General features: G+C 44.6%; 1 long non-coding RNA gene across 1 annotated transcript; it reads right to left on the minus strand.

Annotated features, from left to right (window-relative positions):
• Positions 1 to 8888: 8888 nt before the first annotated feature.
• On the minus strand, positions 8889 to 18672 carry LOC110297051. The gene is made up of 5 exons (XR_002378241.2): positions 18490 to 18672; positions 18238 to 18360; positions 16431 to 16451; positions 15059 to 15193; positions 8889 to 13185 (listed from the first exon to the last, which is right to left on the minus strand). It is a non-coding gene; the product is annotated as an uncharacterized LOC110297051 (long non-coding RNA).
• Between the last annotated feature and the right edge of the window lie 4317 nt (positions 18673 to 22989).

A 22989-nucleotide genomic window follows, 5' to 3' on the forward strand; every position in this document is an offset into this window, starting at 1 on the left:
CCTACAACCAAAGGACAGGACATCTGAAGTCAGGGTAGTGGACAGCACAGTCCCCGCATAGACTGTGGGTAATAATAGCAGTCAATAAGAAATCGGTTTTACACTAGTTTGTAGTTTCTGAAGGTACCTCACATCTACTTTAGTAACATTCACAGCAACTTAGATTTGTGTAAGCTGACAGGAAAGGTGAATTATTGAATAAATGGGCAAAAGACCACTAGTTTATTATAAATTAAAACAGAAATTGTTGACACGCAATTAGGCAAATTCCAAGTCGATATTAATACATAACGTGCTCTTTTGGTACATATGTTTGGAATAGTAAAACACAAATTGAGTCCTTTGGAAATAAAGGTTGTTTATTGACCCCATCGTGTGTGCCACAGCAAGGGGCAGGAAACCCTGTGTAAGCCAGCCTTCCACTCAGTCCTCTGCTACTTCTCACCTGAGCAAAGGCAGCCCCCTCTTGTGTCTTTCTCAATAAATCTCTCCTGTGCAGTTTGTTGTGTGGTGTGATTTTGTGTTATTCCTTGGTTCCTCACTACCAAAATACCTTTCCCCTCAAAGCTGCAACACTTACAGTGACTATAGATGTCCACCTTGGCTAAAAATTAGGTCACTGTGCCTCCGCCAGAGTCACCTGTTCTCAAGAGCTTCACCAATGGTTATGAGTTGAGCTTGAAAGCAGCGGTGATCTATAGGCAAAAGCACACACTTAAAAGACAGTTTGACAGGCTCTTCGCAAATGAGTGTCCTTTCCAACTATGTGGAGGAGTTTTTAGATTTCAACTCTTTACCTGTTGTTTTAACAACCCCCTTTTCCTTTCAATTAACCTGACCCTAATAGGATTATAAGGTAGATAGAAGTTGTAAAGTACAACCATTGAGCCTGGCTGCCTTCAGCCCACTTTAACATCAGTGCTAGTGGAATGGTTACCTCTGTCACTCCATTATTCTTTGAGGACACTCATAACACTTAGGCGAGTGAGACCCTGAACAGTGGCTCAATCTGTTGTTCACTTGCAGAAAAATGCTGGGCAGAGGTCAGTGGCAGAGTCTACATAGTTGAGGGCATATTTTCATGCCTCACTGACAAGCATGGGCCCTATGATATCTACTTACAGTCTCTAATGGGACCGCAATTGATTGATGTGTGTGTCCCATCAGGACATCCATTTGTCAAGGCTATTACCTGGAAATGGATGGCCTCAAGTGTTTGTTTGACAGCATAGAAAATATCAGAATATCTTACAAGGAATTCCAGTACCCTTAGAAATTTTCCAACCTATGTTAGCTCTCCTATGACCATTCTTTATATGGAACCAGTGAGCACCTTCCAAGGGTACCTGAGAAATGGCCTTTACTTTGGTAAAGGCATCTGCTACATGATTCCAGGGAGACTTAATAAGCTTTGGGCTGCCGCTCGGAAAACTTTCAAGGGTTATGATTCTTGTTGAACTTTGTTATATATTTCTTTCTACATTTGTTGTTTGTGCAGTGACCAATCCAGCACCTTCCAGTCTGTTGGGAGCTATTAAGACAACACAATTGTCCTGATCTCTGAATTGGGCCTCTCCCCCCCAAGAAGAAAAGAGGGTCAAAAGCAGGCCACCAACGCACCATTCTGAGAACAACCACAGAATGTTCCAGCCCTAAGTCAGCACCAGATGTCCTGACCACACCCTGATATCACCAAGTTCCTGCTTCCCCATGTAGCTGCCAAAAGAAAAATTTCCACTGCCCCACCCCTCCTGCTGAGAAGTACTTGTACTTCCCCTTTTGCTTGTGCATTTCCACTGCCCAACCCCTCCTGCTGAGAAGTACTTCCCCTTTTGCTTGTGCATTTAAGCCTTGAGCCTTGCTGAATACAGTGACACCTTGATGCTAATCAGACTGGTTCCATGTCATTCCTCGCACTTGGTGTCTATCTTTCTCTCCCCCCATTTCGTTCTTAGGAGAAGGTCCCCTCGAGACCCTAGAATAACTGGACCTGCTGGCGGGTCACCAGTCCTCTTTCTGCTGAGCCATCCATACAGTGAAGACTCAAATTACAAACCAAATGGCAGTACAGACTGTTATGGGCTATGTCTTATGATATGTATGACCTATGCTGCTAACTCAGACCACTGGATACTTTTTTTCTTCTCCTCTTTACAGCCACGTGGTGTTTATGTTCATTTGCATTGTTACTACCCATTCTTCTTTGATATACCTATTAGTACCATCCATGGGCCAGGTATTGGAGGCGGGTTAAGTCTCTTCCAGTGGTACTTTATCTGGCTTAGCTGCTTAGCTGTTGATTCAATTACTGGGCATTTCTCAGTGTCTTTGAAGGACTCTGTCTCTAGAAAATCCTGTGTGGCATTGGTGATGGGGCTTAAAGACATCATGCCCTATTGTTACCTTTGTTAAGTATGATTCTGTATCATACCAGAAAGGGGTGTGACCAGAGGCCTTTAATGAATAAGCTGTTTTTGTAGTCAGTGAGGTGGAACCAGTTAAGGAATCCACCTGCTGCAGTGCTTTATAGACCTCTCAAGTTGCTCTTCTAGAACTGTGTAAGGAGTTTCTGCTCCTTTCCATAACTGAGACCAAAACTGATGGATGCCATGCAGGGGGAACTGAGATGGGCAAGTGAGCTTCCTGGAGGTGGTCCACCATGCTCTGCTTCATAGGATGTCCCTAGAGGAGGCACGGCCTCAGGTGGAAGGAGCCTGTCTCTGGGTCGCTCTTGCTGCTGGCATGCCTCTGCATGTCTGTCATTGCTATATTCTTCCTGTGTCTAGCATGATGTGAATGGGTATGAGGAGGTCCTCACTGCCTATACTCTGGTCCTTCTTGGGAGGAATCCCACTCTACTGGGCAATTTTCCTATAGATCAATATGAAGCTGAACTTTCATATATTTAGATGAATTAGTGAGTTTTACAAAATTCCTGGTTTAAATAATTTTAGAAAGTTAGGATAGTTGATAAGAAAGATTAAGGAGATAGTTTTGGTTGTTTTAACAGGAAAATATAACCAAGATAGAACCAAGAGCAAAATGTACCCTGTATAGTAGTGAGGGCTGCATAGGCTAGTGAAGGAGTACAGTGAGCTCTCGGGCATTGCAAACACATACTTGCACTCCTGGGTAGGAAAGTAGGCCTGAGATAGGTTAATGTTCAAAGAAAACCTTCCTTCTAGTTTGGGTCTGTGTTTCTTGATCTGGTGATGGAAGGCTGTGGTCACAGGTGGTTAATGTTCAAAGAAAACCTTCCTTCTAGTTTGGGTCTGCGTTTCTTGATCTGGTGATGGAAGGCTGTGGTCACAGGTTTCCGTGTGTTCCATGAACAGGCAGGATGATGAATAGAGTAAATGATCCTATTCTAAGAACAGAGACTAGACAAGTAGACAGTTCAGCAAAAGAAGGTTCCAAAATTAAGCATTTTCCTACAAGTAAGCAAGAGATTGAGCCACCATTCAGGGTCTCAGAGGGCTAAGAGAAAAAACAAAGTTGTCAGAGCCTTGTTTCAACCACTCGTGTGTGTGTGTGTGTGCACGCGCATGCTGTTTCACTTCATTGCTGACCCCACATTCCATCCTTGGATTGCTGAACACACTGCCAGAGCTTGCCTCTGGCACAAAACCTTATAGGAACTGATTGCTAGGGTTGGTTTCTGCTACAGTTGACAGCTGTAGCCTTCTTAACTGCTGGTACCATCCACCATCCAACAGGGGCGGACACTGGGGAGTGGGGCACACAGCTGTTCAAGAATCCTGGCCTGCTCAAGACACTCTTGAGCCATTCTGTCTCAATCTAATTTAACACTGTTTATCAAATTATACAGAGGAAGGACAGCTTCAGCAAGATGGAATATGAAAATCTTTCAATGATCCTAGCGCTCCCACCATGCGTCTAGGCACAGTCTATTGTAGTATTTTGTCAGTAACATTGACAGGTATCATCTGCACCTTACTAGATCATAATATCCCCAAGAATTTTACAGCTGTCAGGGCCCTGCACCTTGTGCAGATTGATCTCCCTTTCTTCCTTTAGATCCACCTACATACCTCTTTCTATGATTTTCCAAACCTGCATAATATACAGAGGTTGTCTATGTCATGTCATCTATGTAAGAAGAAAACCTTATCCAGAAGATGGTCCTGTTGAGGCAACAGCTTGAGCCACTATCCCATAACTAACAGTGTTGTTAAAAAATAATCTTAGTGAACCATTGTCATGGATTCAGAGCAAGCATCAGGTAATTCCAGAACTTCATAACCCCAAAGATGCTAAAGTCTAACATAAACAAGGTCTAAGACAGTGTGGAAAGTTCCCATCCATTTCTGTATCAATTGCTTCCTCCACAGATCAAGGTTGGGTACAAAATCATAGAAAGAAGATGCTCTGTAATCTTGTCCCTCTCTCTGAGCCATTGTATTCCCATATGCTGGCGATCTTCCATGGTACCTCCATCTCTAAACCCTTGAGGAACACAGTAGGATTGAATTAGCCTTGACCTCCCTAGGTACAAGAGGGAATGTGGCCCTGCTTTCCCCTGCCACACCTGTTGGATCCTTAGCTCCAAGAGTTCCTGGCTTGGTACTGCAGCTGTAGCCATAGCTGTTGCCTCTCCATTTACCACATCCTGGATAGGCAAACCACCTTCATCGCCAGCATTACCTTTTGATGGAATGTAATATCCCCTCCTTGGATAACTGCCCATCCCTGAGACAGGCTTGATTGTCCTTACCTGCATTGTCTGATCACAGATGTGTTCTGTGAACTGCTCCTCCGGCTTTCCAGGCTCCCAGAAGCTACTTAGTTTAGGATTTAGCTATCACTTTTTGCTTTAGGAACTCTGACTCAACACAAATCTTGCCATATTTGTCTGACTTAGCAACATGTGTCTGTCTTTTTATACCCTCTAGGTTGCTTTCTTACTTTATGGACACTCTTTACACGCATGTCTAAAGAAGGCACTTAGATCTGCAAAAGCCTTTCCTGATTTAGAAAGATTTTGCCCCTCCAAAGGGCTCAGCAATGTTGCTAAAACTCTAGACCAGCCTTGAGGTCCCTGTTGTATCAATCTATTCAGTATAGTTCTATCTGGCCCCATAAACCGGGCTCAAATGTAGCTTTTCATATGCCTAGTTCCCTTGATAGCCCTCTATTCTATGGTTCTCTGGCCTCAGCGATTTATGGGGAACACAGATTGAAGATGACCAAGTGTTCCTAGTGGGGCTGATAAAAACAGTCAGTCCATCAGGGACTGAATTCCCTCATACTGTCTCACTTTATGCAGCCTTTGCCTTCAGTGGGGATGGGCAGTTAACATTGCTCAGTTCCTCTGCCTCCATGGCAGTTAGATGAATTCCCTTCCCTCCTGGATCCCACAGCCTCACAATCCAAGCTGTGACAGGTTTTTCTTTGCTTGTTTAAAAGTTCAAGTGCTGGATAGTTCCTGATGGCTCTGGTTTCTTACTGGGGAACTCTTTTAGGCCCCACCTGGAACATAGAATGCTCCTTCTTTTCTACTAAAGCCCAGATGTGAGGGGTATAGTCTGTCCACCATTCTCCCATCCTCCTGCTTATCTAACTTAATTGTCATATTATAAGCTACTGTGGAGGATGCTAGCTGTATCTCTTTCTTGTGTTATCCCCTCCTTCACAGTTTCCTGTGTGTCCATTATATCAGCCACAGATGCATTTCTTACTACATACAACCAGAGTCCAGGCAACCTCTGTGTCTGCTTGCTGAAAATCTCCATCCTAATGCTTATTTGAAGGCTGCAAAATTTCCTCTTAAGTTGTTTAACTCATTTCCGGGCATCTCCATATTCACAAGGTGGACTCAAGTAGGCATGCCACCCCATAGCAAGTAGATGAAGACTGCCATTCTGTCCTTCCTCTCTCAGACACTCCTATTCCTGATGGCTCAGCCTCAGTTGCCTGTCTCACAACCCCATGCAAGAATCATGCAACTGCTCCCATTGCAAAAAGGCACACTAACATGTCACACAGGAAATGGAGAATGTATCCGAACGTCCTCCAGGAGTGCTCCTTCCGACAGACTGCTTAGCCTAGGTTGCATGGCTTGTTCCCCAGAGTCAACACCATGCACTCATTCCTCCCCAGCCATCTTTGATTCTATTCTGCCGAATCCCTCTCAGATGACTACAATGTTGACAGACTTTTCCTGAGGACATGTCTATTTAACAAGTGTCTATTTAACACAGATAGGGAGCTCATGACTAAAAATGAAAGGATATAACCAAAGTCCAACTTGGTGAACCAATCAATGAGTTTTATTGGGGTCACTTACAGGAATATGGGTGAGTGGCTAATTACAGGAACAGAAATGACTCAAAGCCCACTGACAGCTCACAAAGCTAACAAGTTGGAGCATAGTGCACAGCCTGCAGGTGATGCAGCAGAATGAAGAGTGTCCATTCCAGATGGTTTAGTTGGTCTAATTCTGTTCTAGGCATCATCTCTGTTGCTCTCTGCTACTTTCTCTCTCTCTTTCTTCTTTCTTTCTTTCTTTCTTTCTTTCTTTTTCTTTTTTTGAGGCTGCTTCTGCTTAGCTGGTCTGTTTATTTTCTGGATGCTTGGCTTTCCTGTTTTTCCAGGCATCTGGGTTCATCTCAGTTGTCTTGCTTATCAGAGAGTGACTACATTTATTGTTTACTATTGGGAGGGAGGGAGCTAGTGAACGTGGACCAGTTTCAGGAACTTCCTGAAGCTGTTTTGGGATTACTTCCCGCCCAAAGAGCTTCCCTGAAGAATAGAACATTTTAATCTTGGAGGAAATTGCTACAACACAATCCTTTACTTCAAATCGACCATAACTCGCCAATTTAGGGTCAGAACAAACTCACCCAAAGATGACCCAAGAAAATTCACACTTATTGATGAACAAAGATGCAAAAATTACTCATGAAATACTTGCAAACAGAATCCAAGAGAAAAAAATCTCAGAGATAAAAATAAATTGACTCAAGGACAGAAATCATGTGACCATCTCAAAAGACTAAAGTCTTTTGATAAAATTCAGTGTCCCTTGATGATAAATAGCCCCAGAGAAACTTGGAATAGAAGAAACATATCTCATTGTATCAACTGTGTATTACAAACCAATATCCAATATTACACTAAATGAGAAAAAAAATCAAACTATCCTTACTAAAGTCTGGAACAAAAGGTCATCACTGTCTCCACCTACATTCAATATTCTACGTAAAGTCTATGCAATAAGTGACAGAAGGGAAAAGGCAACAAGAAATCAGAGCCCTGGTTTGCAGAGGACACAATTCTTTATGTGACACCTACAGACCCCACCAGGAAGTTCTTAAGAACCATCAATAGTTTCAGCAGAGCAGCAGAACACAGACCCAACATAAAAGGAGACACAGAGTGCAGACTGAAATTCAGTGATAGAACTATGGACCAAAACTTGTTACAGAAGCTGATGGAAGAGTGTCTGAGGACCAGGGCAGGGCACACAGCATCTCCCAGAGAGGAGAAAGAATAGGACCTGCATATTCATACGTTTAAACATCCAAGGGTCTTTATGAAATGACCCTTCCACGCATTGCGTTTGAATCAGGAGTGCTCACACAAGGCTTCCTGTTTCAAGTTTAATCCACAGTGTGTTCTATTTCAAAGTGACAAAAACTTTACGATTGCTCCTTGGTATTAAGGGGCCCAACTTATCTTCTTCCCTTCCTCTCACAATTTTATCTTTTAAAGGTAAGGTCTCTTCAAACAGAAAAAGCCTCAAACTTGCTATGTAACCAAGGCTAAGAACTTCCAATCCTCCTGCTTTCCCCTCCCAACACTGGGGTTATGAGAATGTATCACCAAACTAAGTGTAAGATGCTGGAGATAGAACTCTGTGCTAAAACTTCTGGGATGGAGCGAGCCAGGTTTGAATGTTAGATTGTCTCCCTCTTTTCTGTCTCGGAATGACCAATCTCTGTAACCAATCATCAAGACACCAGCATGCCACCAAATCACCAAGACACCAGCATGCCACCAAAAGAAGAAGTAAAGATTTTTACTCAGCAAGGCCCCAAAGTCGAATTCAACCAAGACTTTTCGTGTGCTTGCTACAAAAGCCTTAGGGAAAAATCATCCATGTAGTATTAGCCCCACAGAAGAGGCAAAACAGAAGAGGCCATCCTCTTAAATAACAGACTTTTATCTTGAGAACCTGCAGTTTCCATTTCCTTTCCTGTGACTGATACTCCACTTATGCTTCCCTAGTGCTTAGGCTCCTCTCTGTCGCTCACAGGGGGGCGGGGGGGGGGGNGTTTGGCATTGTCACCCAAAACAGCTCACTGGGGTCCAGTACACAAGGACCAAAGGGGATGTTGTCATGACTCAGCAAGTTCATGAGAAGGAGTGGCCATTAAGCAGGATGCATGCACACTGCTGAAGGTTTTGACTGCCCTTTCTCTGCTCAGGCAGGCGGTTACAGGACCACTGCTGGTGTGTGGCAGAGCCCAGATTCCTGTGCTCACCATGTGCCTTTAGAGTGGCATAGGAAAGAGGTTTCCTTCTTAGCCACGGCTGTAGGCACACAGAACCTATATGACATTGGAGCACATGTTATATGTGAGACTAATCAGATTAAGACTTTTCCTTGAGTAAGACTTTTCATCATTTTGAGTAGGCTGTCCTCAGAAAATGATTCACCAGAACAAGAAGGCTATGTGGGCTAAAAAGAAGATGATGAGAGAGCTATCTGTCGGGTCTGGTTTCCACATGTCTAGAATTCTATAATCTAAAAAGTTGCAGGCTGGGTGTGGTGGCGCACGCCTTTAATCCCAGCACTCGGGAGGCAGAGGCAGGCGGATTTCTGAGTTCGAGGCCAGCCTGGTCTACAGAGTGAGTTCCACGACTTCTATTTCAGGCTCCATTCTAGAGCATGGGTTCTTTTTGGTTTTCCATTTAGACTTACAGAACTCAGTCTCTTGAGATCATACTAGATCTCCCTCTCTACTCCTCTCCCCCAAAGACAAGGACTCTCACCAGCCCCATGAGTGTCCTCCCAGACAGACACATGCACATCAGTCATATCACACCGAGTTTCTTATCAGTACATCAGTCACGACACGCCAAGTTTCTTATCAGTCTTTCTCAGGCACAGTTCTGACAAAGAAGGAAAGACTTTTTGGTTCTGTGCCCGATCCAAACGTTAAGGTTAGCAGCGCCCCTGGGTGAAGCATCTGACTAGGTGACAGTGGTGCCATGTCCCTCGCTCTGACAAACCTGAGTCTCTTGACATGGCCTGTGCTGAAGTGTTGTCCTGCCTTTGACCTAATGCCCTAAAATATGGTATAAGCAGAGATCCACTGTGACTGAGTCACAGTCACAGTGCAGGAAAAGAACCAAAGTCCTCATTGTCAGGTTTGAAGAAGAGAAGGGCTGTTTCCTCTAACTTCTAGTGGTTCACTAACACCATCCACAGCCTCCCAAGTGCTGATTGACGGACTGGATCACTAAGATAGCTGAGGTTTGCTTTTGAGTGCCTGGTTTTGAAAAGGTAGGTTTCTCTCTCTCTCCAGCATGGAGACGGAGGTAGACAAGGGCTTTCAGGGTGTGCCTCTTCTCACCCCAGGCACCCCCAGAACCCTGAATTGCAGAGGCCACGTCCCCTCAGGGCCTCATGTGGATGTCTGCACATTTCTGTACATCTTACTCACTCTGGAGTTCCTTTGGACTCCTTGTGGAGAAAACGAGGAAGCACACCAAATATCAGACATCGGTCAGCACTGGGACAAGAAAGAGCATCCTCGGTGTGGGGCTTCCCTGTCTCTGGGGCTGACCTAAAGTCTCCAGGGCAGCACAGAGCTGCTGAGACAAAAGCCTCAGGGCCTGAGCACTGGGTAGGAGAAAGGAGCTGGTGTTGCCTCTCCAGTTCAGCACAGACAGGCAGAATGGCAGGGCAGGGGGCTCCGTGCGCATAGGACACTGCTGTCTCTCCCACCCTTCCTTCCTTCTTTTCTGACATTAGAACTGTTCTCATTTGCCATTTCTGTGCTGTATCTCAGACTGGGAAAATCATTTTCCTAAAGCCAAGAGCCTTCAAGCCACTCCTCAATCAGTACAACAGAGTGTGAGCTACACCTGGCAGGCAAATCAGTTTAAGGATGACAGAGACGAGAGGATTGTATGTCAGCTATGCAGCCTGTGCCTGGTGACTGGATTGTGCTGCACCAATGGAGTCTGTCCTTTTAATGGACTAATTCATTTTGGTGACACACAGGTCAGTGCCTCAAAATAGTCAAGCACAAAAATTGATGGGGACAATTCTTATAGATTCATCCTATGTATCGCAATAAGGCAACTTCAGGACAAACATCTATGAACTTTCTGCCAGCAGGAAACCTGCCCACGGTGAACACTCTCACCAGAACATGAGGTATTTCACAGGGAATGAGCAAGAAATTTAGTGTGGCTATCCCATCTGTAGTCAATGACTTTCCCAATCGTATGCAGTATGCACAGCACCTTGTTGGGAACAGTTTCAACTTGTGGAAAAGCAGGTAGGGCTCAGCACTGCTCCCTAGCTAGGCAAGAATACACACAGTCAGCAACTGCATACTAATTTATAGCTGTTTGCTGAGGAATTCTGTAAGTTGGTGCTGATAGTCAGTAGGGGGTTGAACAGTTCTGCATTATACATCCCCTAAGTAAAAGGAGTTTAATACTTGATATTTTATGCTATTTTAAATGTCCCTGGAAGTGAGCATCAGAAAAACATTGGAGGCTTTATTTTTGGTTCAAATTCACCAAAGACTACCAGTCAGCAAGTGTAATGTTTCCTGTCAGCCTTGCCTGGGGTACAGAATGCATATATCAACCAAGTTACAGAGAAGAACTATAGATGAACGTTGTATCAGATACAGTGAAGGTTCAAGACTTCCGGAAAGGATAAGGTGCAGACCTGAGCGACTGTCAGTCCATAATGTGCTTTCCAGGCAACGTGAGGACCTGAACTGTAGGCCCAGAACCCAAGTATCAATAATGATGATGATGATAATAAAAATAAAGCAGGAAAGTTGTGCACACCTGTAATCCCAGCACTGGGAAGGACGAGACAGGCCAATCCCGTGTAGGTGCTGGCCAGCAACCATTACCAAAGGGGTGAGCTTCAAATCCAATGAAAGATTCTCCCAGAAAAACTGACTAAAGACTGACACCTAAAGTTGATGACTGAGCTCCATACTTACATGCACACATGTGTGCAGACACAAACACACAAAAATGCAATGAGGTCCTGGAAATATTGAGCCTTCACTGTTCCTAAAGACAGCTATGTAATAAGGATATGGTGACCATGCTCCATGGTCCTTGGGGTATGCAGAAGAGCATGGATTCTGTGTGAGCAAATCAAACCAGAGAGCACTGCTACACTTTGGACATACCCTTGTTGAGAAGACTTTTCTGAGATATGAACTATAAGCCTAAAACTTTTTTCTTTCTCTCTGCAGAAGAAGGAAAAGGAGGAAGTGGCCTAGGATGTTGCCCTCTGATATTAAGAACTTTAAACAACTTTGTCTAGGGATTTCATCAAGGTAGACTCTGATCCAACTAGGCCAATGGTTGCTGATGCAGAAAATCCCTGGGAGGAGGTAGGCTTCACTACAACATGGTCATCCACTAAGGCTAAAGCTCCCTAAATAGAAAACACCCAAACAATCCACTGCTGGTACAAGATATAGAAGATGCATGTGAAGATGTAACTTGGGCCAGGGAAAGGATCATTTTAAAAGCTGTGGCTCCCAGCATATTGGCATCACCCTTCCAGGATGGACAAGTGTTATTCTAGATGACTCCTCCAGCGCATCAACACCAGCCTCTCTCTCACGCAATAGAGGACACCATGCTAACAAGCCCAGGGAAGTCACCACTGGGTTCTGACTTGGAAAAATCTCGTGTAGAGGTCCTCATGAAGTCAGCAATCCACACACTTCCAGACATCGGTGAGAATCATACAGTGAGCATTCTTTGGCTTTGAGCCTGTGCACTGGGCAGTTTTCACACTTGCAAAATCCAATGGAGGTTCAAGAGAAAAATGCTCAGTTCCATTCAGAAGGGAGAAATAAGCAAGAAGTACCAGTCCAGGGCAGCACTCTGTCCACGAGAACACCCAATGCTCTCGCAGTTGAGGTCTCAAGACTGCAGCTTTTCCAGGCTGCAGATGGACACTGATCAGCACGTAGTTTCTGGGTCTCAATAGATTGCCATACTCCTACACTGCCCCTTAGAGACTCTGTGAAGGGTTTCTCTTGAGACAGTCTCTGTGTTGGCCCTGAGGTTGACTGCAGCACCCTTTGAAATCTAAGTGAAGTTCCTCTGGGCCAACCGCTCTTAGAACTGGCTTAAGCATTGCCATGTCAGGCTTTCTTCAGGGAAGAAGCTCTGCAATTTTGGTAGTTTGGCTCAGCCTGTGTCTGAAAGGCACAGACCAGGGAAGCCACTTGTACGAGTCTCAGTCTGAGGCTAGAGACCTGATGACCCAGCCCAAGTCCACAACCCAGATTCTAGAGCCTAGTAGACCTGGAGTTCTGATGTCTAAGGACAGAAGGGTGTGTCTGTCCTGGCAGAGTCACAGAGAAAATCTCATTTTTTTTTTCTGTTCGTCCCATGCAGCTCCCGCTGGCTGTATGATGTCCACCCACGTTAAGAGTGGCCCTTGCCCTCAGAGCCCAGGCAACCACATACCAGTTTTCTTAGAAATTCCTCATGTTCACGTCTATAAATAATGTTCCATCCAGTCAGACTGACACTAAATTCCATGATCACGACATCCAGGAAGCTGTGGTCAGAGGTGGGAGAAGAGACTCTATGCCACATTGTGGTAGCATCAGGAAAGAGAGCATCATGGGAGAAATCCCAACAACTTAGCAGTTTTCTCATGTTCTCATTTTATAACTGGATGTTTTAAACTAGCAACTTAGGAATTGAAAGAATCATCATTCTGCCTAGGTAGAGGGTCCCACTCACATAAACATGGCACACCACTGTTCTGTATAGCCATGGCGTCAGTTAGATCACAGAGATAATAGGCTTGCTGGTCCTCTCTGAGCCACTTGGAAGTTCATCGTTGTCACTCTCCTTTCTAGAAATTCACACTAACCATGTATCAGTGGGAGCAGTGGGAGCGGAAATGGGTTTTCTCAGCTTTGTCACCTGGATAATAAATGGAACAGAACATTTAAAAACTCAATTCTATGGTACCTTGAAGTTCCTTTACAATGAAATAGAATAAAGACCAGCCAGGCCAGAGTTCAGATTAAATAGGGATCATACAAGCAATGGAATATTCTGGCACATGCTACAGCCCAAATGAAGCTTGCAGACATGATTAGTGATTAGTGACAAGGCCAGGCAAATTAGTGAAATGGGTGTACGTTACATGTTATTTGTATGAGACAGCTAGAACTGGCAAATTCATATAGAGACTGAAAGCAGTCCTGGGAGCTGTGAAGTGGGGCAAAGGAGAATAATATTAAATGGTCACAGACTTTCAGTTCAGGAGGATGAACTATGCTTAGGCACACCTAACAGATTATAGTCCCATTCATGCCTCTGCTGCATCTAGTCTGTGTTGAGTACATTCCTCTGGATGTGTGAATGTAAGTGTGTATGTGTGAACACTCAGGTAAAGGCCTAGAGTCACCCCTGAGAGTTCTTCTCGGGAGCCATCCAGCTTGCTTCTGGAGACAAATGTCTCTCAATGACCTGGAGCACAAGGAACAGTATAGTGTCCAATCAGCCGCAGATCTTCCTTCCTGTTTAAAGCCTTCTAGTTGCACTGACAAACACTGTCTGGGTAGCCCTTCTTTCCAATGGGTAATGGGGCTTCAACGCAAATGCTCAGGCTTGCATGATAAACTTACTCAAATAGCTCCCCAACCCTACTTTTGTTTTTCTCAAAGAGTCTATTGCCTTGAACCCATGTTCGTCCTGCCTCAGTCTCAGAAGCCCAACCTCCATTTGAGACAGCAAATATAAGCAAGCACGTAACAGGACAACTGTTAGATTACCTGTCAAAATTACCCACATCAGCCAAGGGTAGAAACCACTGAATTCTCAAAGAGCTACAACATCAAAAAAATGTTAACCGTAAGACAGCATCCTGGGGAGGAGGAGATAACTCGGTGCTTAAGAGCACCCACTCTGCAGGCATGATGACCTGAGTTCAGATCTCAGCACCCAGGGAACAACTCTAGTGGTCCGTGTGCACCTATGGCTACGCACTGAGCAAGGTAGAGACAGGAGGATTCTAAGCCTAGCAGAAAACAAAACAAAACAAAATCAAAACAATAGCTCTGTGATAGCTAATTCTTGGTTGTCACCTTGACTACCGCTGGAATTAACTAAAACCCAGGCAACTGAGTACACCTGTGAGGGATTTTTCTTAATTATCATTTTATGTAGAAAGATCCAACCTAAATTCAAATCTTTTGAGGTGGGAAGATCCACTTTAAATCTGAGCCACATCTTCTTCTGGTGGCAGCCTATCTAGAAGACATGGAAGAAAGAATATTTAGCTCTTTGCCTGCTTGCTCTTACTGGCAAGTTTATTTCTCCACTAGCATTAAAAGCCTATTTCTTTGGTATTGCAGTATGTACTGAAGACAACCAGCCTCATGGGCTGAACAACTACTGGATCTTCGGTGTTTTCCCTTGGTACATAGCCATTGGTGGACTAGCTGAACTACATACAGCCTGTAAGTCATTCTAATAAATTATTTATAGAGATGGATAGATAGATAGATAGATAGATAGATAGATAGATAGATAGATAGATAGAAGCAGAGAGAGGCAGGCAGGTGGGTAGACAGACAGACAGACATTCTATCAGTTCTGTTCCTCTAGAGAACTCTGACTAACTTTCAAGTTCAGGAAGGAGACCTGCCTAAGAGAAACAGGGAAAGAGTTATAAAGCAGGGCACACAATGACCTCTTCATACACACACACGCACAGGCACAGGCACATATGCAAAAATACAACTTTTATACAAATAAAAATTCTTTAAAAAGCACGTATCCCACTTACCTCTGCTTCACAGAAGTGCTCAGTGCATGACAGATCAACAACCAACTCAGGCTCTTCATTTTTTTTTCACATTTTTAAAGAAAAGATCCAAAGGAGAAAAACATTCTTCTGGAACATTTGTCATTTCAAGACTTTCTGTCAAAGAGTGAAGAGAGAACAAGCCTTCGTAAAGGTCAGCAGCATTTGTTGTTCTTGCAAAAGACCTTGGTTTCATCCCCAGCACCCATATGGTGGTTCCTGACCATCCATAGCTCCAGTTCCAGGGGACCTGAGGCTTTCTTCTCACTTTTGTGAGCACCAACCACACAGGCAAAGTATTTCATACAAAAGTGAAATGGATAAATCTAATGAATTAAAGGTCTTTTTAAAAGTCCTGTCTTAGTTTTCTATTGCTGAGATGAAATACCGTGATGGAGGCGACTTAGTAAAGAACCATTCTGTCTGGGGCTCACGTTGTTCCATGTATAGTATGGCAGCAGGCATGGCGTTGGTGCGGTAGCCAAGAACTTATATGTGATTCCTAAGAAGCAGCGAGAGACAACTACCTGGAAATGGTATGGGCTTTAGAAACCTCAACCAACACTGGCACAGCTCCTCCAACAAGATCACACTTCCTAGTCCTTTTCAAACTGTTCTACCAACATTTCAACTGTCTGAGCCCACAGGAGGCATTATTCAATCCATCACACTATGCTTTTATTCCTGCCTCATGTGATGGACACACAATGACACAAACTCACAGTACAGTTTTGACTCTCCCAGAAGCTCCACTACAGTCTCTCTTCCAGAGCTGGGAAGAAAGAAAACTCACTTTCCAAAAGGTGTGTCGTAGGAGGGTGGGGGACACTGTATGTATCATACATGGGCATATGTGGATACACAGTCATCCACATGTGTGCAGAGGGCAAACAGGATGCCCGGTGTCTTCCTCTGCTGCTATACATCTATGGGCTTGAGATAGTTTCCCCCTGAAAGAGAAGCTCATCATTTTGGCTAGGCTGGCTGGTCAGAAAGATCTCAGAATCTACCTGTCTACTCCATCAACCTCTATACTAGGGTTACAGAAACATTTAGCCATGCCTGGCTATTTACAAAGGTGCTGGCTATTCAAACTGAGGTCATTATGCTAACATAGCAAGTATTCTCAGCCCTGTCCTATCTCCCAGACTTAATTTGGGATTTTTGAGGCAAGTCTAACCCTGTAGTTCGGATTGGCCTGGAACTTACTAGGCAGACCAGGTTGGATTTCAAACTGTGATACTCTGCCTTCGAAGTGCTGGAATTACAAAGAGTATCCCATCTCCAGCCTTGGTAAATTTACACACACACACACACACACACACACACACACACACACACACATTGTACTTACCTGCTTCTTTGTGGCCATAACCTGAATAAGTATAAGAATAATAAGTTTTAACAACATTAAAAACAGAGATAGAAAATAAATTCCTACTTATCTATATCTTAGCACCTAATTCCATTTCACAAATGTTCGTGTTTATAATTTTCATTGAATTTCCAGGAGTAACCACCTTCTGACACAGAGGAATGAACTAGTTATGTTCTACTCCGGTGAAGCCAACACACTGACACATTGAAACACAGTATCAAAAATGTTGTTTGTTCATTATATTAGAGGACTACACTGATTTTTTTCCCCTAAAATTACATGAAGGTAGATCCTACTGGTCTGAGAGACGCAGTCCTGGTTAGTAACATAATATCACACAGCCACTTTACTCTCAGAAGGCTAAATGGAGTGCAACCTAATTGAATACTGGTATTCTACCAGAGGACATTTACATTTCTGAAAGAATCCTGAATTAACTTCCACTTACCTTTCACAAAGGAACTTTGAAAACAGCAAAATGAGCCCCAGGTATCTGCTGTCCTCTGGAGATAGTCTTTCCATCTGTTACAGAGGACTGTTGTTGGCCAAATCCCTTGTTACCCTTGTCCTCTTCAGGGAATGAAGGTGTCTTTATGATCTGAGCCAAGCCCAAAAGCACATCTCTTCTTTGCCCCTTTCCACTCTACCCTCTAACAACACCTCTACTTTCCTTCTTCCTTTTTCCCCATCTTGAAAATACAAGGCAACAAAACAGTGTAGCGATCTCCAAAAATAAGCAATACCCCAAACCAGGGATGGCCAGAACTTCTGTATGCCTGATTAAAACTCAGCCTGAAATGAAATACAAAGGTGACATGAAGAACACAAGGAGCAGGACAGAGATGATGGCAGAGGGAGAAAGAACGGGAGGGTGGCTACAAGACATGGGACTGGGGACAGAGGAAAGACACGTAGTATTTTCTCACATGTGGAACCTTAATATACACACACACATATATACAGAGCAGGTTGAAAATTGGTGGATGGAAATCAGTGGGAGGTGCAAGGACACAAAGAAGAATAGTGGGGGAGTATACGTGAGCTAAGCATGCATGAAAATCATGTACATTAAAATATGAAATCTTGTGTTCTGCTTCCTAACTAAAATTATTAGTGGAAGCACTTTGGAGTATTGCACTCTGGCTGTAAGAGCCCAAGTCCTATCCTATTCACTCCACATTGTTTAATCTTCACACAGCTGACATTAATTCAATCACCAGAAATCTCCATGTTCTTCCAGGAATAGACAACCTGAACTTCACAGTCACCCTAGGGATCACCGTGGAGAGTAAGAGCTGAGTCCGTTTCTGTAGATAAATGATAGCTAAGCAGGGGTCGTTCTGTATACCAGCACAGGAAATAAGGATCGAGGGTCAAGACAGGTCTGTGAGAAGCCCAAGGGCCCAGACCTTTTTTTTTTTTTTTTTTTTTGGGGGGGGGGGGAGTCGAGACAGGGTTTCTCTGTGTAGACCAGGCTGGCCTCGAACTCAGAAATCCGCCTGCCTCTGCCTCCAGAGTGCTGGGATTAAAGGCGTGTGCCACCACGCCCAGCAGACCATCAGAATCTTATGTTACAAGCCGGGTTTGCTTTTTTTTTTCCTCTTAAAGCCGTGTCACAGTTTCAACTGCATTTCAGTTTAACTACAAAGAAATAGATTGTAAGGAAAAGAGTAGATAAATGAACATCTGTAGGACTCATCTGCAGCTCGTCAGACAAGTTCTGCACCCGGACGCCGAAGAGGACAAATATTAAATATATTCAGGGAATAAAACAAGGTCTTACCAATGTATGAGAAGACGAAAGGACAGTCTGGGCATCCCTGGCTTCAAGTATTTCTTATTTGTGAAGATAAGCCTCGACGGCAGGGTGTATCCAATTCAGACTGATCCCTTATAAGGTCAGCGCCTAAACAACAAACAACCTTAGGACTGTGAAACCCTGGGTTCAAGGGGCGACTCAATACTGGCAGCCCCACCCACCCTGCGCCCTTCTGCGCTGCCCGAGCTCCACAGACTGAGACCTGCCTGGACAAACCTGAGACCCCAGAATGTGGGAAGGCAGCACAGGGGCCTCTGGGAGACAGAGGATAGAGAGGTCCCAGAGAATTATGGCTGCAGAGACAGAAGGAAAAGCCGAGGCCAGAACCATAACCCTGAGCTTTCTTCCTTCCAGAGTGAGGCACGTCCAGCGACCCATGTTCCCACTGTGACAACCACAGTAACGATGTTTCTGGCTCATATGGACGCTGAGATACCGCCCACCCAACGCGGAGCAGCCCTAACGGCAAGAACGGCAACCTCCTAGAACAAGAGTCCTCGAGACGCAGAATGCCAACCGACCAAGCTCAAATCTCGCGCCTCGCTATAGCGCGGGCTATAGCGCGTGCACAAACAGCCCACCGTGATGATATCACGGAGCCCACGAAATTGGAGATTGGTTAGCAAACCTTTGGTTCCATAGCACCATCTGTAGCTCAGGGACGGTAGTTCAAGCATGCTTGGTAGTGTGTCCATTGCTCAGATAGAGCTCTAATTACTCAATATGGAGAAGGTGGGTCTGCGGGGGGAGTGGAGGTGGGAGTTCAATTCTCCTTCCACCCCTACGCAGACACACCTGTTCTTTATGACATTCTCAGTCATCATCAATTTTATATATTGTCCATAAGTATTCTACACATGTGTACCCTTTATCTACCCCAAAGCAATATGTTACACATTCTATACATTTCTCCATATGTGTGTGTATTTTTCCATGTGTGTGTGTATATATATATATACATACATACATACATATACACATATTTATCCACTCTAGTTTTAAAAGCCACAGAACACTTTGCTAATTATAATCAACATACCTAAAGGTGCTATAGTTTAACCTGTCCAATATTGATACACCTATACCTAATTTAGAGGTTTCTATTTGCTTCGGTTGTGATTTTCATTTTCTGCTACAGAAAGTGCTGCGTGAACATCATCGTAAGTGAAGACTATATCTAAATTGCTAAATATGGAATTTCTAGAGTGAAGGAAATGAACTTTTTTTTTCAGAAATACTATCCAACTGTCTACCAAAAATTCTCTCAGTTCATCCTTCCAGTCTCAGTTTTGCGGGTATCACACACCGGGTGTCTTCACAGCTGTGGACAGCATGGCCGTCTGTTTTAGCCAGTATCAAAAATAACAGAGCAGAAACGGAGCTCAGGGCCAAGCTTTCCACCCAGTGTTATGCACAAAGGGCCATGGCTAATGTCTGAATTCATTCACATAAGGAAGCCTAGATGACAGCATGTCTAAAGTTACAATGGTGGCCGAGGCTTGTTTCAAGCTGGAATGCACAGACTGATAATAGGACTTTCTAAACCCCGAGACCAGGGCCAAAAGATAAACAACCTGTTCCTGACTCGAACCTAAACCCAAGCCCAGGACCAAGAAAAAGAATCCCACCAATTCCTGAGCTTGCCCAACATTGGGCCACAGAATCCCACCAATCCCTAAGCTTGTCCCCCAAATCCCACCAATCCCAAGGTCACCCTGGAAAGCTCTACCCGCCCCCCCCCGCCCCCACCTCCTATCCAACTCAATTCCCTGCTGCATATTGTTAGCATTTTGTCTAGGCTCCGCCCCACAGTTGCCTGGCAACAGCTAGGCGTGCCTGACTCTCTATAAAAGGGGATGCTTGCCCCACCCTCTCTTGCCTTCTTGCTCTAGCTCTCTCCTCTCACTCCTTTCCCCCTGTCTCCCCATTATCCCCTCCATGTGCTCATGACTAGCCTCTACTCTCTCTCTCTCTCTCTCTCTCTCTCTCTCTCTCTCTCTCTCCTCCCTCAACTTCCCTCCCCACGCTCTAAATAAACTCTATTCTATACTATACACTATATAGTCCCTCAAGGGGTAGGGTTGCTTCAGCAAGGAAGGGCCTGCAGAGGCCCCCCTTCCCCCACACCTGACTGCACATCCACCAAACATATTCTTCTCTCCTTATCTTTTTATAAAACACAACTCATGTTGCCCAAGCAAAGGCAGCTCCTGGGCTTTTCCCTCCCACTAAATCTCTTGTGTGCGGTAGGCTGTGCTGTCTGAGTTGGCTGTATTCCTTGGCTCCGGATTGCCAGCATACCTTTCCCAGCAGAGCTGTAACACTTGCATCCAGGGAAACCTTCCTCAGAGCAGAGCATCACTGTAATGATTCTGCTAGGGAAACCTTCCTCCCCATGAGCAAAGATGTTACACTTGCACTGGGGCCCCATCCTCCCATCCTCCCATCATCCTCCCATCCTCCCATCCTCCCATCCACTCATCCTCCCATCCTCCCATCCTCCCATCCTCTCATCCTCCCATCCTCCCATCCTCCCAGCCTCCCATCCTCCCAGCCTCCCAGCCTCCCAGCCTCCCAGCCTCCCATCCTCCCATCCTCCCATCCTCCCATCCATCCTCCCATTCTCCCATCCTCCCATCCTCCCATCCTCCCATCTCCCATCCCCTGACTCTGAAACGGAATTGTAACACTTCCATTGGGGAAGCCCTTTCCCTCACAGCTGTAACAATTACAAGGTTTACCTTTCAGTTTGAAATTTCTGAAAGTAGTTTACAGACACTGTTACTATTTTTCACAATTTGAACTCTGGATAAAGTGACAGAAAAGTCAGTTATTAAATGAATGAGTGAATGAATGGGCAAGAGACACTAACTATAACATTTGGGGCACAATCACATCCTAATAAATTTTAAAAACCATTTGCATTTACAATTCTGAAAATTCTCCCAGTGCCAGGGGTGGTGGCACACACTTTTAATTGCACTTGGGAGTCAGAAGCAGGTAGATCTCTATGGGTTCAAGGCTAGCCTAGTGTACATAGTAAGTCCCATGTCCATCAGGACTACATAGTAAGACCTTGTCCCCTCACCCCTACCACATATAATTCTCCCATAATTAAAAGTAGACCAATATTTTCAACATTGCTAATTGGAATAAAGAAACCAATTCAGAGCATGTATTTTGTTGACCTATGCTAAGGCACGCTCCAGATTGACTTTACATTGTAAACATTCTTGTCAGGCAGTGGTAGCACATGCCTTTGGTTCCAGCACCCAGGAGGCAGAGGCAGGCAGATCTCTGTGAGTTTGAGGTTAGCCTGGTCTACAAAACAAGTTCCAGGACAGCCAAGGCTACCCAAAGAAATCCTGTCTCAAAAAAAAAATTATAAAATATTCTTTGGAACATATTGGAATGTGTTGATGTGTAGCCCAATGGGAAAATAGTACAAATACTTATTAGCGTGAAGGTGTACAAGTGTGGCATAAACATCAGAAACTTCAAAATTAAAACCATCTTTGTTCTGCTTCAGTTTTAATTCAATTTAACACAAATCTAGACATATCAAGGAAGAAGTCATCTTAATTGAGAACATTCCTTCGTAAGATTGGACTGTAGGTAAAACTATGAGACATTTTCTTGAATAGTGATTGAAGCAAGAAGGTCCAGTAGGTAAAACTATGAGACATTTTCTTGAATAGTGATTGAAGCAAGAAGGTCCAGCCCACTGTGACCAGTGTTACCACTAGACATGACATGTGGTCCTGGGGTACATAAAAAAGCAGTCTAAGTAAATTACAGGGAACACGGCAGTAAGTAGCACCCTTAGTGGATTCAGCTTCAGATCCTGCTTCCAGGTTAGTGCTGTGATTGGTGATGAAGAAAATCACAGTAGGGAAGGGGGCCCTGGTGCAGCACAGTCATCTACAAAGGCTGAAGCCTCTTCAGTAGGAAGCACACCTTCCAAGCCACCACTGGGTGTGGCCCAGAGGAAGCCTCTGAGGACTTAGCCCCCAGCACAGCAGCATCAGCCACTCAGCCTTGGGAAAGTGTGATGGCAACAAGGCCAGGTAAGTCACCACGGGTTCCTGACTTGGAAAAGACTCGTGTAGAAGTGGTCCCCATTGCGTCTGAGTCAGCCACGCAGGAGTGAGACTGCAGCTCACCGGTAAGGTGAGGCAGTGCTGAAGTCTGGAGCACCGAGCACCACAGAGAAGACTGTGTCCCCTTGTCCACGTCCTCAGTCTCGTCTGCTTCCACGGTGCCACTTACTCTGCTGTGGTACAGAACCTCANGTGATGAGTGCTGTCCTTTTGTGTCCTGCCACCCTGACTGTCTTGTAAAAATGACCTTTGACTTAGGTTAAGCTGGGTTAATTTCCTCAAAACTTGTTGGAAGTCAGACCCTCATCTTCTAAGAGCTCTGTGGAGATTTAAAGAATCACATTAAGCACATTAAGGAAATATTGAATCCTTTCCCATCATAAGGAAGGTGTTATACTGTTATTCTCTGGAAGCCAGACTCTCAGATAATCTTCTGATGTAACAGAGAGATGAGAATCAGTTGCACAAGATCATGATTTCAGCACTTGGTAGACCCTCACAGGAAGTTCTCACATAGGGCCAGGGAGGTGATGAGCCCATGGGTAAAACACTAGCAGTGACCGTGTTAGGAGCTAAGATGGAACCTTCAGAAAGCACAAGAAACCCAGGTGTGGTT

The sequence above is a fragment of the Mus caroli genome, chromosome 6, assembly GCF_900094665.2.
Source record: "Mus caroli chromosome 6, CAROLI_EIJ_v1.1, whole genome shotgun sequence".
NCBI lineage: Eukaryota > Metazoa > Chordata > Mammalia > Rodentia > Muridae > Mus > Mus caroli.